We start from the raw sequence: 15,649 nt of genomic DNA, 5'->3' as shown, positions 1-15,649 counted from the left end.
AAGGGTCGGAGCTGCACCACCAGATTTTCATCGGTTTTAAAGTGTGAATCTGACCGTGTGAATTTCTGTGGCTATTTTATCCATCCTGTATCTGAACCATCCATAGCCGCCCATAGTCACCCCGTCAACCTAGTCGTCCAGTCCTTTAGTCGTCCATACCATAGTCGTCCTACATCAAGTGTGCAATCGCCATACGAGCTTCTTTTGGAGCATCTCCTGGACAGCCGTGAGGCGTCTGATCCCTAGACCCCCCTCATCCGTTGGCCGACATGCTTTCTCGCAAGAAACCTAATGGTGGCGGTACTCTCCTTCGAGGTGACCTGACCACAAGAAACATGCGCATAGTTGTTCCACTCAGTAGAGGAACGTAGAAGACAATGAAGGAACCACAAGGATGTGCAATAAGATACTCATGAGGACATGTCGAATAAGTTGGATACGCCCACCAGGTGATAGGAAACAGAGTTTCCATCCCTCTAGTTTCTTTAGGAGTTTACCCAACAAGGTATCAAAGTAATGATGCCTCGCGGGTCCCAAAAAGATAGGGCATCCAAGATACTCAAAAGGAAGACATCCTCGTGAGTATCGAGTATAGTGCTAGATGATCTAAGTGCGCTTTATAGTAGTGGAAGGACCAACTATAAAGCTACTATTCGAGGCATTTACGAGCTGGCCCGAAGCTTGCTCGTAGGCCGGGAGGACACTCATAAGTTCCTTAATGGATTTTTTAGATCCATTGAGGAAGAGGATAGCATCGTCTGCAAATAGAGAATGTGAGAAGATCGGGCATCCCCTTTTCGTAAAGTACTGTGGGATGATGCCGTGATCGATTGCACGGGTGAGCGATCGACGAAACACCTCTTCCATCAATATGAAAAGGGTAGGCGAGATAAGATCGCATGTCGGAGACCTCTCGTGGCCGTGAAGAATCCAGTGGAGTTTCCATCCATCAAAAGAGAGATGATTCTCTCTTATGCAAGCATCGACAAGATCGATGAACTCAGTGTTGAAACCAAAGCGATGCAACATGAGCGCCTTCTCCATATCCAGTTTGATGATGACATTTGAGCCCCGAATATGAGCGTCCAAGGATTGGGCTAGCTCATGCACGAGCATGATGTTTTCATGGGTCTGTCGACCCTTGACAAAACCACACTGCTCAGGCGAGATGAATCGCTCAAGGAAGTTCCCTAGTCTGTTAGTAATGATTTTGGATGCAACTTTGTAGCATACATTACAAAGACTAATGGGGTGAAAGTCTCGGAAGGTAGTTGGAGGAGCCACTTTTGGTATGAGTGCCAAAAAAGTAGATTTCCAACTACAAGGGAAGACTTTACGCGTAAACACTTCCTTTATAGCGAGCATTAAATCGGTGCCTACAATGTCCCAACAAGCCATATAGAACTATGCTGAGAATCCAACTGGTCCGGGGGCTTTGTTCCTAGCCAAGGAAAAGATGACCTCCTTGATCTCTACTCGAGTGGGTAGGGCTGTGAGGAGGGCACTTTCCTGGTTGGTCACCAAGTGAAGGATAGAGGTGAGAAGGTCCTCATTCACCACAATTGGTTGTGAGGATAGGAGAGAGCGGTAAAACGCCACTCCTGCGTCTGCCAGCTGGGCGGGGTCCTGATTATGCGTCTCTAGGAGAGTCGTATAATTGGGCTTGGCTCTGTGACAGATTGAAGCATGAAAGAAACGTGTGTTTCTATCACCTTCGCATAGCCATTGGATATGCAATTTCAGGCGATAGAAAATCTCCTAGCGTCGCATAGCGTTCTCAAGCTGCTCCTTAAGTCGAATGTGGCACTCTCCCACTTCGTCCGTCCAAACATCTTGCAACTATCGCTCGACGGCCGATAGTTCCATCTTGAGTGTTTTGATTAGCGTGTGGACATCTCCAAAGATATGTCAATTCCGCCACTTCAGGTGGAGTTTGAGATTCCTTAGGTGATAGCTGAAGTTCTCCATAGGTGATGTCGAGATCATTCTATGCCAATGGTTGTGTACAAAATGACGGAAGTCGTTATGCTCTAACCACATGGCTCGAAAGCGGAATGGGGGGCGGCGAACTCGATCGCTTGAATCCAGGAGATGGAGGATCAGTTAGTGATCCGAATAATATCTCGGGAGGATCTCAATCACGATGGTGCACTGCATCAGCACCGTGCTATTGGTGAAACAACGGTCGATCCGTTGGTACATCTGTGGATCGGCTTGACGTGGATTACACAAAGTCCACTTCTCTCCAATGGTAGGAGGCCCCACGAGTGATGTCTGGTGGATAAAATCGTTGAACGCTTGCATAGAACTTGGCCGAGGTAGGCGCCTTCCCTGGCATTCGCTGACTGTTCGTATGCAGTTGAAATCCCCAACTAGAAACCAAGGGAGGTCAACATGGTGTGAGTGAGAGTGAAGATGTATGGCGAGTTCCCCTGATGTAATATGATATCTGTCAGGATCGGCGGCACATATTATGTCATAGTGAGGCAAGATGATGGTATTGATCAAGATGATTTATGCAATGTTAAGAATGATGCGAGGACGCCAACACATCATCATTGGACGCGTCGATACGGTCAACCGAAGTCAACACTCTCACTACGGACACAACGACAAAGTCAACCAAAGTCAACATCTCTGCCACAGACACGCCACAACCGTCGTCATGCACGTCTCCACCCACGCACGTCCCTACGCGCGTGATGACACGTCGCTAGAGGCAGATCAACAACTGTCCTTTGGCGTGACATGAAGCATGTATTTAATTTCTCGTCTCTAATTTCTCGTCATTTTCTCTTTCCTCCAAGGCCTGTATATATAGCCCACTCATTTCCGCCAACATAGACGTCGTCATTAGTCAGTCCCATTGCATGCATTTGCGTTCAGGCAAACGAGTCTCCGCTCCGATGACAAACCAACCCCAAGATGGTCGTGAGGTGTCCCTCCTTGTCCACGAGTTGTCATCATCTGCCCCACCGACCTCCTCTCAAGGGGACATTGATCACGTATTAGACGTTGTCCAAAATGGTTTTCGTGATGTGAGTACATGAATTACCAATATGGATAACCGTCTAACAAGTTCGATTGATGCGCTAAGCGAACAAACTTACCAACTCGAGAATAGAGGTCGTGACCGCCATTACCGGATTGCGAAGACTACTATCCGCCTGATTCCAGACCTCGAACTCATGATAGGAGTCATCGTGACCAGGATGATCCTATACGACCCGAGGATAGGTCCGGGAGCCGAAATCAGAATCGTCCCGAGCGAGACGATCAGATTCCTCCTGAGATTTGCACTTTGGTCCATGATGGTAATCGTCTCCCACGGAACGATCACTATTCGGCCGAGCCTAGGACCCTAGGCCAGGACAGGAATCGTCCCCCACAGAACGATCCCTATATCCGCCTATGGATAGAGCCCCGGCGCATGATGGAAATCCTTTACCCCAAGACGATTACCATCCACCGGAGAAGAGGATCCTAGAGTGAGATAGGAATCATCCCCCACGGAATGATCCTTATTCGCCTGATGATAGATATCGTGGATGGAACGGGAATCGTCCGGACAGGGACGATCCTTACCCACCCGAGGATGTGGTTCCCCCTCGTGATCAACGCCGTGCTGATCACAACAACCAATGGCAGCATGATGGGGAACCATCTCGACAGCACGACAGCCCGCCGCTGATAACACCCTAATTTCGGTCTTTATTTCATGTTATTAGCATGATTTATGCATTTAAAAGGCTTAAAATTGGGTTGTTATCATATATTTACACGAAAATAATGCTTCCAAGTAATTTCTGATTTTTCCCTAATTTTCTGTTAATTATATGAATTTGTAAGGATTTATTGAAGCTCGAAATAATTATTTTTGGATGAAAATGGCACATTAAAAAGTTTATTTTGAAATTTATCAACATGGGAATTAATCAGGGAATTTTCTAGAATTTTCTAGAATTTTTTACGAATTTTAAGGAATTTTCTGGGATTTATTTCAAGAAGAAATGCATTTATTCTATTAAAAAAGGGCATATTTATAAGAGAAAAAAATGTATTTATGCAATTTGTAGACTTTTCGGGGCCTTTTTGCAACGTTTCGTTGCAAAAAGACCCTGAAAACAGCTCTCGGTCGCCACGGCAGGCGTAAAGATCCAATTTAAAATCATTCAGGGTTTATTTGCAGTTGCATTATTAATTTTAGAGAAAATCAGAGGAGAGAGAGTGCCAAAAGGGCATATACACGAATATTTTTAGGCGGTGTTCGTTTACAATTGGTTGTTTTATTAAGGGCTTTCTTGAAAAAAAATGCAAAGACCTCCCGCCTTGTCGACGTGGCGCAACTTTAGCTGTTGGATAAAAATCCAACGGCGATCGCACATGTGTATGCGGCAGGAGGTAAGTTCACCGCCCGTGCGGCGCATACAATGCGCGTGCACGGGCGGTGACGTGGCGACACACAAGTAGGCAAAGGAATGAAAACACCCACGTGTGCGCGCGTATCAAAACGTACGCAAAATGCGCACTAACGAAAATTTAATTGTTTTTTTACTCTCTCGTCAGGGGTACGTGGCGCGATGAGAGAGTGCCCGCCAAAGGAGTTGAAACGCAGCAGCCAATGGGAAGTCGACACGTCATTGCGTGTATTAATAAATAAATAAATTTTAAATCCAGTGGACTAAATTGGTTTAAAATTGATTTATTAATAACTTTTGATCCTGATGTCCGATTGAGATGATTTTTGTATGGATTAGCTCAGATCTAGCCTACATTGATAGATAAAAATTAATTACTAAACGGGGGTAAAATGGTGATTTTCACCATGTGACCTAGGTATAAAAGCTGAATTTTGAGAGGAGGGGCTCATTCTGGAGGGTGCTTCATCACAGCTGCAAGACAGAGAGGAGTCCCAGCCTGGATCAACAGTTTTGGTATTTTTTTTCTTTCTTTGTATTCAAACTTTTGTGCATTTTGAATGAAATAGGTTAAGTTTTTTGTTTCTTCATCTCCATTCTAGTCTGAACTTCTAAATCGCTTGGCTTGAGCGGCATGTACAAGCCCTGATTAGGATTGAGAGGAGAAATTGAGAAATTTTACCAGGGCATTCAATTGCATTACAAAAAAATTATAAAAAAATTTAGTTTTAATTCTTAGAATTCTCAATTTCCCCATTTTAGTTCTGAATTATCAATCTGCAAAAAATCAACCCAACTCATTTTAAGAACCCTCTTTCAACCTCTCTAAATGACTTCTTGGATCCTGTAATTAGGATCAAAGAAGGAAATTTAGAGCCCTTAATTCTTCTAGTCTTCTCATCTCTTCTATCCCCCTCTCTAAATTCTCACTTAATTAGGGTGACTTGATCCTCATTAAAGATCAAACTCACTCTAATTAGGATCTAAAACACAAAAAAAATAAAATCAAATTGAAATTCCTACTTGCATCCCTTGGACGACACTCATACTTATCACTATACATATTAAGTAGAGTTTTCTAAATTTTATTGCATAAGCCAAAAATTCACAACGACAAGGGCTAAAAAACTCGCGTAATTTTCATCCCTATTTTCGGCTTATCAGCCGCCAACAGCCACAACGAGCCACTCGAGCCGACGCCTGCGACGCTTCATTCAAGTATTCAAAATAGAGTTAGAGCTGCTTTCTAATTTTCTTCGTTTAATTTCTTCGCATCTCTGTTGTAATTTCATCGTTGGATTATGGACCAGGCTGTTCGTGTTTTGGCCTTGTCCATCTCGTTTATTTTATTTTCTTTTCTCGCTTTAGGGGAAAACCGCTCGTGTTGAGATGGTTTTCTCAAGTTGTGCCAAATTGGGCATGCCCGTACCCCTATATAAGGACGGCATGCCCAAGAGGATGAACAAGCCTGTTGTGAAATCCAAGTACATTGTTGTTCATTTCCCTAGACTTAGCCTAGAGAATAGAATTAGAATTAGTGCTAGATCATTCAGGTTGTGGTATACATGGTTATCTCCATGAAGGCAATCGCGTGGAAGCCACAATTCCCTTCGGTTCGTCAAGTACTTCTTCATCAACAAGATCAACTCCTGGCAGTTACGTTACAAGAATCATCAAGAATGTGGTCCCTAGAGAGTTCTTGGAGCTTTGTCCTCACCCTCCTCCAGGACCTTGATGTCGAGAACGCCGCTGATCGACTGTGCTTGCGGCCGCGCCTGCAACCTTCCAGCACGCCGCGTCCTTCCCCCGTGCCCGCAGCCTCCAAGCATCGAGTTCCACAGCCTCCCTCGCCCTACCACCCATTCTTGCAGTCGTTGGTACCGTGCCTACCGCCTTCACCTGCAGCCGTCGGTGCATCCTCCCTCGGGTGCACCAATTCTTGCGCTCGCGCCTCGCCTGGCGTACGGTGCTCTCTGCTCTTGACTGCAGCCCACCAAAGCCGTATCCCTTCTCCCGCGTCCGCATTTGCCCGGTGTTGTTCCTTGGGTGCGCTCGGTCTGCACCCCGTCAATAGCGCCAGGTCAAGACCGTGCCTCCAAACACGTCGGCAGCAGCTTGGTTCACGGTGCCCATGGTTGCGCTCCGTCTGTGCCTAAACCTGTGACCGTCGGCAATCCTGTGACCTCCTCCTGCACCCATTGTTGTCTGGTGCACCATATCTCAATCGTGTCAACACCTGCACCGCATCAATGACTGCTTGACGCGCCACGTACGTGTTCGCGCCGGCGCGAGTGCCCACAGACTCGTCTTCATACCTCGCCCGCCTACCTCTTCTCTCTACACATCCACTATCATGGTTGATGTCGACATTGGTGGACCCTTGACGAATTGCCAGGTTTGTAGGAATCATCGTATCCCTTTCGTTGCAAATCGTTACTTCTTACAATATTCGTCTTGTTATGTTTGTGCCTCGAGAGATGACCCCGTTAAGGCACGTCTAAAACCCTTAGAGAGAGTATATAGTTCATTCCTTCTCATGGTAGTGCATTATTTCCTTCGGGGAACATTGGACGTTTTTGGATAGTTGAACTATCCCTCGTCTCACCCGTTCGGATTTGGTCCAAAGGGACGTTGGGAAGTCGATTGTGGTCAACCAAACTTCGCCAACTTAGCTACTCGTTGAAAATTCTTCGCGTTACTTTGTACTTGTCGTTGTCACAAAAACTTTCATCATCATAGTTCTATAGCATCTAGCGAGCTTATAGATTTTTGTTGTGGTGTAACACTAGCCGATCGATCCGGTGACTTTGTGTTACATCACAGCAGATTCAGCGTAGCGTCAAAGTCGATGTTCCACACTACGAGGGATCTAGAGACCATAAGGAGTATCTTGATTAGGAGTCTAAATTAAACAGTTATTTTAAGTGGTACAATATGTTAGAGTGGTAGAAAGTCCAGTATGCCGAGATGAGATTAGGGGGGCAAGTGAAAATCTTTTGGGAAAATCTCGAATTTTTTATTTATAACCGTCTTGAGGCACCCCTAGATACTTCGCCCCAAATGAAGGACAAACTGCGTGAGAAATACGTCCCACTAGCTTACTTAGACAATCTCCTAGATCAATGGCATAAACTGCAGCAGGGTAGACGTCCGGTCTCCGAGTACATTACTCAATTCGAAGAATTCTATATGAGGTGTCGAGTTGAGGAGAGTCTCTGAGTTGTTATCTCTCATTTTAGAACTGGTCTTAATCCTTATTTAGAAACAGAATTACTTGTCCGCAAAGCCGCCACCCTAGAGCAAGCTTATCAGATTGTTGAAGACCTAGAGCTATGTCAGAATTTGTACCATACTCCCGTGTACAATCATCCTACTCTCACAGATCGGTCACACTCATCCAATCCCTCTTATTCCAATCGTGTGGCCCAGCGCAAGCCACCCTTAGGCCTTCTGGCAGCACCACCATTAGTTCCTACTTCCACTCACACTCCGACCGAACAACGTCCACCAGCTCCGACGCCATCCACTACTATGCCAAAGGCTCGTACCTCGTAATCCCTTGATTCCACAACTAGAGCCCCTCCCAGTCCAATCCTGCACATGTCGGTCCCTCTGGCATGACTTATTTCAAATGCCAGGGTCGTGGCCATAGAGCTTCCCAAGGTCTGTCACGAGCCTTACACATAGGACAGGAGCCCTTTGATAGCAACCCGCCGTAGACGAGCCACTTATTGATGAGGAGGAGTATAGAGTTGAGAGTTATGTTGTCGACGAATTTGTGCCTGATGACGGATTAGTGAGTTTCATTGGCATCACGGACTGTCCACCATCTCTTCCTCGTCACGATCCATCTTCGTTAGTTAGAGGGATTGTCCGTTGCAACCTTACTCAGCCTTCCACTGATAATTCCACATTGAGAACATCCATATTTTACACGTATTTTAAAATTGGTCATAAGATGTGTAAAACGATCGTAGGTAGTGGTAGTTGTATTAATGTCGGCTCCGATGTTATGACATCACGTTTGGGATTACCTTTGATTGATTACCCTTACCCATATTTTGTGTTTTGGATCGATGCTACTTCCATCCCTGTGAAGAGCCTGATGTAGGACCACGTCGCTGACGAAGTCCGGCCGTCACCGAGAAGGGACTCACGGTGTTGAGTTCGTGTCGATGCGCGACGGACACTCAAGGGCTTCGTCGGGCTCGGGTCTCGTACGAGGGTGACCTATTATGAAATGATCGGGTAGGGATGTCATACGTGTAGCTGCCGACGAACACAGAGAGGCCGACGATCGGGGGGTCGATGGGGTCGCCCGGAGACAGGTGGGGGACCTTCCGACCCTCGTCCGGATGGACGAGGTTGCTACGGCGCCAAACGGGAGGACTCCCGCCAGGGTTTGCTCACACGATGCGGGCAAACCGACTCGTTCCGAAACCAGGAGAGACACTCACTAAGTCATAATTTTTGCTCGTCCTTTCACGCTCACCTACGTCTAACCCGAGCGCGGTGGAGGCAACGAAAAGGTATTATAAGAAATAAAAGACAAAGCGGTGAGGACGGCGTACCTATTGGTAGATTGGGATGCGCCACTCGTTTGCGTGGGCTCGGAGGTCGTTCTCAGCGTCGGCGGTGGCAGCAGCGGAGGGCTCTCCAGTGGTTGACCGACGCCAAGCGATTGCGGCAGGTTGGGGCGGCGCGGTAGTGGGGAGGTGAAGTCGTGAGGGCGTCACCCAAATGGCGTGGCACGCACCGCGAGCGACGAGGAGGGTGCGCGGTGCCGTGGATGCTCGCAACGCGAGGGAGGACTCGCTGGCGTGGCTCGTCCACCACTAGCAGAAACAAAGGCGAGACTACCAGCACAGAAAGTCGTGACCAACGGCAGACTTTAGAGGCGCTGTCTGCTTGGGGACGGCGAACGTGATGTCTTTCCTCGGCCACGGGTGCAGGCGCGTCGGCGAAAGGGCAGATTGGCCTGAGCTGGGCCGCGGGAGCTGGGAGGCCAGATGACGCAGGGCTGAGTTCGCGCGGACGAGTCCGGGGTGGGGCGTTCGTTCGATGGTGCAACGACGTGGGGCTGGTCGAACGGGCGTAGCTCGATCCCACGACACATAGAGGAGCACTAGTGGCCAGGGAGACTCAGGCGGGGCAAGTTTCTCTTGCGGGAACACCGGGGGGACCCCAATGGTGATGCAGGCGAGGAACAACGGCGTAAGGGCGCGTGGATGGAGCAGCAACACGTGGCAGCGTGGCCGGCGTGCTGTTGCGCTGGGCGCGCGAGCAGCGGCGTGAGCGGCACTACGGCGCACGGATGGTGTGCGTGAACAGCGCAGGGGCACACGACGACACAGGCGTCCTCCTCTCGTTCTGAACCTTCTCCTCTGCTTCCTCTTCGACTGCTTCTTCGTCTTTTGCTTGTTTTTTCTTCCTCCTGTCTTCTTCTTCAACTGGTCACAACCCTAATCTCCATGAAAGAGCTTTCAACTTTTCAAACTCAACGAGAGGAAATTTTCTTTCATCAAAGAAAAAACATCGTATCTGGCTTAGGGCAACCCTGTTCCCTTATATAGGGGGGAAGTGGGGTGACCTGCTTACACCAAAAGAAGAAGCAAAAGAAAACCAAGGATAACATAAAGGGAAATCCTATGACCTAGGACCAAGGGAGTAAACAGCAAGGGAGACCAAGAGAACAAAACGAACACAGGGAGGGGGGAGGGGAGATCCTTATAGGGTCGAACCTCCCTCCGTACATGTGATCACAGTGCGTAAGAAAACACGAAAGATGAAGTACGAGACCGAAAACAACGGGTAAATGCAGAGGTAAAGATGAAGATAAAGAGTTCGTTACCCGGGATACTTGAATCTGGGCGTGCGTACTGTCGCCTTGGTTTGCCTAGCGAGCTGAATGCGAACGGTCGGTGCTGTCGAAGGCAGAAGTGACGTCTCCGAAGATGTAACCGGGGCTGGAGCTGGTGTTGTGGGGGATGACGGTGACGACTCCGAAGGCGTATCCGGGGTTGTCGTCGGGGCTGCGCCATCAGAGCCAATGCCGTCTCCCTTTGAAGGTTGAATCCTATGAAGAGGAGATATTGTGTGATGTTTTACCCATGAAGGTGGGCAGCATTATCCTCGGCCGTCCTTGGTTGTATGATAATGATGTACACCTCTATGGTCGGAGCAATACCTGTTCTTCAGGGTAAGAAGATCACATGGCATCCTTGCACTCATAGTCCGTAGAGAGCCTCACCGAAATCTCCATCCGTAGGCGTGTGTGTCATTAGCAGTTATCAATTTCAAAAGGAACTCGATAGTGAAATGACTATGTGCTTGGCCATGATACCTGATCACTCCTCTGAGGATTCCTCCACGCCACCCCCCGAGGTTTCTCAACTACTCGAGGAATTTTCTAGTGTCTTCCCTAATGATTTGCCGATGACCTACCCCGGATGCGTGATATCCAACATGCCATTGATTTCATTCTGGGGTCGCCCTTACCCAACCTCCCTCATTATCGGATGGATCCCACAATGAGAGGACGCCTGTGTTGAGCAAAGAGGAGCACGCTATTGATTTCATTCTGGGGTCGTCATTACCTAACCTCCCTCACTATCGCACGGACCCTACGTAGTACAAGAATTACAACGCCAAGTCCAAGAACTCTTGGACAAGGGGTTCATCCAGGAGAGCCTCAGCCCGTGTGCCGTACCTGCACTACTGGCCCCCAAAAAGGATGGGAGTTGGCGCATGTGCATTGACAGTAGAGCTATAAATAAGATTATGGTCAAATATAGATTTCGTATTCCCCGCATTGACGACATGTTTGATATGATGGCAGGTTCGACAATTTTCTCCAAAATTGATCTTAAAAGCGGTTATCACCAACTTCATATCCGACCGGGAGACGAATGGAAAACCGCCTTTAAGATTAAAGACGGACCATATGAGTTGAAAGTCGTGCCCTTTGGTTTATCGAACGCACCTAGTACCTTTCAGCGATTGATGAACCACATACTTAGACCGTTCATAGGAAGTTTTGTCGTCGTATATTTTGATGATATTCTTATTTATAGCAAATCCACACCCGATCATCTCCATCACTTACGTTTGTTTGCGAAGTATTGAAAATCGAGCAGTTGTATGCTCACCAAAGAAAATGTTCCTTTCTTGTCAGTCACGTCTCGTTCTTAGGTTTTATCCTATCTGGCCAAGGCGTATCCGTTGATCCAGCCAAAATTGACGCCATAACCCAGTGGCCAACGCCAAGAAATACCCATGATGTTCGTAGTTTTCACGGCCTAGCAACTTTCTATCGGCGATTCATATCCATTTTTAGCACAATCATGGCACCCTTGACTGAATGCCTTAAGGGAAAACATTTTGAATGGACGGTAGATGCGCAAAACTCCTTTGAGGAGATCAAACTTAGAATGACTCAGGCCCCTATTCTCCGTTTACCTGATTTTGATGCTTCAGGGACAGGAGGTGGTCGTGGCAACCACGGAGGCCACGCCGACTGTGGCGGCCTTGGCTGTGGTGGCGGCCGAGGAGGCCGGGACGGCCGTGGAGGCCGGGACGGCCGTGGAGGCTGCTATGGCGGCTGAGGAGGCCGCCGCGGTTAGGGGGGCCATGGCGGCCGCGACAGCCGCAATGGTCATGGCAACTGCGGGGGCCGCACCAGCCATGGCGTTCGCGCCTGCGGAGACGGCCGTGGAGGTCGCCTTGGTTGCAAGTACCGTGGGCGGCTGCGAGAACAGGGCGGCAGCAGACAACGGGGACCCTCTGGAGACAGTGGCGCTGGTGGAGATGGCAGCACCAGCGATGTCGGCGGCGGCGCTCCGGCGAGGAGAAAAAGGGCAAGAACCCTAACGATATCTTCTTGGTGGCATTTTCATACTTTTCCAGAACTCTCAAAAAAAAATCACAAGAAAACTCCCAAACTAATCCTAAAATGCCTAAACGACTGAGCGGGGCTACATTTTGAAAATCCTTTTCAATTTCACCCATTTTTATTACAAGGGGCAAATTTCCTTTATGTAGGGAAGAAATATTCCCAAATATGTTAGGGGAGATACAAACAAACAAACAACAAAAAAAATAAACAATCAACAAACAACAGAAAAAAAAAAAGATATTTTCCTTAAGGCATGATGGTCCCCCATCAGATTCGAGTGGACGAAGGCCGCCGAGAGGCCCTTCGAGGAGCTTAAACGCCTTATGACCATCGCCCTCGTCCTACGACTACCCAACTTCGAAAGGGTTTTGAAGTTGCATGTGATGCCTCGGCAATGGGCGTGGGAGGAGTCCTTAGCCAGGAAGGACATCCTGTTGAATTTTTCAGCGAGAAACTGGACGACACGAAGCGTCGATATGAGAATTATGATTGAGAGTTCTACGCCATCGTACAGTCCTTGAGACACTGGCGCCATTATCTCCTCCCAAAGGAGTTTGTCCTCTATTCCGACCACAGTGCATTGAGGCACCTCCACGATCAGAAGAAGGTCAGCGATCGACATTCACGTTGGATAGAATATCTGCAGGACTACACGTTCGTCATTCGACACAAGAAGGGGAAGGACAATGTGGTCACCGACGCATTGAGTTGTCTCCCCTATGTCCTCAACACGATGCGAGTGCATGTCACGGGATTCGAGCAGATGATAGAGGCCTATGCCGACTGCCCTGATTTCGGGAAGATCTTCCAGGCCGTTAGTAACAGCCTGACGACTGAGCACAGTGAGTACTGTCTCTCGGAAGGGTACCTCTTCCGTGGGAAGAGGTTATGCATTCCTCGCACCTCTATACAAGATTTCCTTATCTAGGAAGCACACGCAGGTGGCCTTAGCGGGCACCCGGGGCTCAACAAAACCATTTTTGCGCTGGAATACCAGTTCTATTGGCCCTCCTTAAAGAGGGACGTCGGCAACATTGTCTCTCGATGCTTGATGTGTTCCCGAGCAAAAATGACCAAGCAGAATGCAGGCCTTTACAAGCCCCTACTGGTACCGGCGCGTCCTTGGGACGATGTTAGCTTGGATTTCGTCCTTGGTCTTCCTATGACCGCCCGTCAACACGACTCTATCTTAGTCATTGTCGATCGGTTCTCAAAGATGGCACACTTTGTACCATGTTTGAAAATCGCCGACGCTTCGCGTGTAGCGACCCTATTCTTCGACGAGATCCTGAAGCTCCACGGTCTACCCTGATCGCTGGTGTCCGATCAAGATGTCAGGTTTACGAGCTATTTTTGGAAGATGCTATGGATACTTAGGGCACAAAGCTGCAGTTTTCCTCGGCATATCACCCACAGACAGACGGACAGACGGAGGTTACCAATCGTAGCCTAGGAAATTTATTGTGCTCCCTCATTGGGGACAACCTTAAATCGTGGGACCGCATACTCCCACCTGCAGAGTTTGCTTACAACTCTTCGGTGAGCCGTACTACAGGTCGTGCACCGTTTGAGATTGTTTATGGCCAGATACTGGGGCGACCGCTAGACCTCACCCCCGTAGACCCTCATACTAGGACTTCATCGGAGAGTATCTCATTTGCTCGTTACATGAGGGACATGCATCATGACATTCATTCTTGCATCATTTCACAAAATGAGAAGTACAAAACTACCGCTGATGTAGGTCGACATCCTGTTAGTATTTTCGAGGGTGACCTCGTTGATAGCATGCAAATAGAAGCTAAAATAAGTGCACATTTCATCATATTTTTGGGCTTTTAATGCATAAGAACATTAGTTTTCAAGCATGTTATCATGATTCTAGGTTTAAATAATAAATTTCTTGAATTTCAAGTTAAAGAATACTTTTAATCAATATTTTGGTTAGTTCTTATACTTAAAATGCTTCTAAGATGAATTTTTAAACAAAATTAGATTATCAATCGACTCATTTCTATAAATAAAAATAAAACAAACAAATTAAATAAAATTTAGAAATTAATAAAATCATTTCAGGCGTGAATAAACATTTTTTGGGATTTATTCCAGTTACTTTCTAATTACAAAGCATTTCTTTGATTTAAACTGGCCCTTATTGGGCCAGTTTTGGCGCTCACATGAGTGTTACTGATGCGAAACGCCGACGGCCGGGATCGAGCGGCGCGTTTCGCGTCACAGGAATAATGATGATATGATGCAAACACAATGAGATTTTATGATCGAGCAGTTAAGACACAAGGAGATAACGCGATGGACGGTGACGATCACCAAATAGATTGATCCGAAAGTCGGACTCCCAATGACCCTTAAGACCACTAGACGTCTAGACGAGAGGGGCGTCTAACGGCCCTGATAAGTTCGGAATTTAAAGATCAAGTGACAGACCGTTTACCTCAAGAAAGTCCTGCTCCCACAACAGTGGCTTGTTCCTAATCCGTCGTCGAGTGATGAGTGGCGGCGGAGGATGCGATAGCGGAGGACGGCACTGGAACAGGTAATAATACTGGTTAAGGAGGGAGAGGAGACGAGCTGACCTTAAAATATGTAGTCCACGGCGTATCGAAGACGGGCGTAGAGATAGCGTTCCGGGGACGGATTCGTCTTGTCGTAGGCCGGAATGCCGGGAGGGATCAACGTGGCTTGGCGCAAGTGACGGGGCGGCACTGGTCGCAACTGGCAGTGGCGGTGGCGCAGAGTGCGGCATAACCGTGGCGATTGGCGGATCCGCGGCGGGGCACGAACTCGCGGCGCACGGTTGGATCACGGCTGGGCGCGAGTCCGCGGCGCTGGCGAAGCCGCGGCGCGGCGCAGGAGTCGCAGCGCAGAATGGGTCCACGGCGCGGCGTGGGGTCGCGGAACAGAGCGGGTCCCCGACGCGGGCGATGATGCGGGGTGGTCGGGAATCGGGGTTTGGGGCGGGGCGGCAATGGGAGAAGTGGCGGTCGAATCAAGAAAAGGGGGGGGGGGAAGCCAAAGGGTGATGCAAGAATGGGGTGGTTATGGTCAAGAACGATGGAAGATGGTGGGGAATGGTCAAGAACGATGAGGGTGAAGAGGAAGATTCAAGAAACGATGGGGAAAGGAGGGTGGGCGATCAAGAAAGGCAAGAGGAGGCGGTTGGGAATCAAGAAACGATGGGGAAAAGAGGGTGGGCGATCAAGAGAGGCAAGAGGAGGCGGTTGGGAATCAAGAAACGAAGGGGAAAGGAGGGTGGGCAATCAAGAAAGGCAGGGTAGGGGGAGGGCAATCAAGAAAGGCAAGAAGAGGTGGTTGGGCG

This window comes from Wolffia australiana, chromosome 10 (genome assembly GCF_029677425.1).
Source record: "Wolffia australiana isolate 7733 chromosome 10, ASM2967742v1".
NCBI classification, from domain to species: Eukaryota; Viridiplantae; Streptophyta; class Magnoliopsida; order Alismatales; family Araceae; genus Wolffia; species Wolffia australiana.
Note: the sequence above shows the minus strand (reverse complement) of the source record.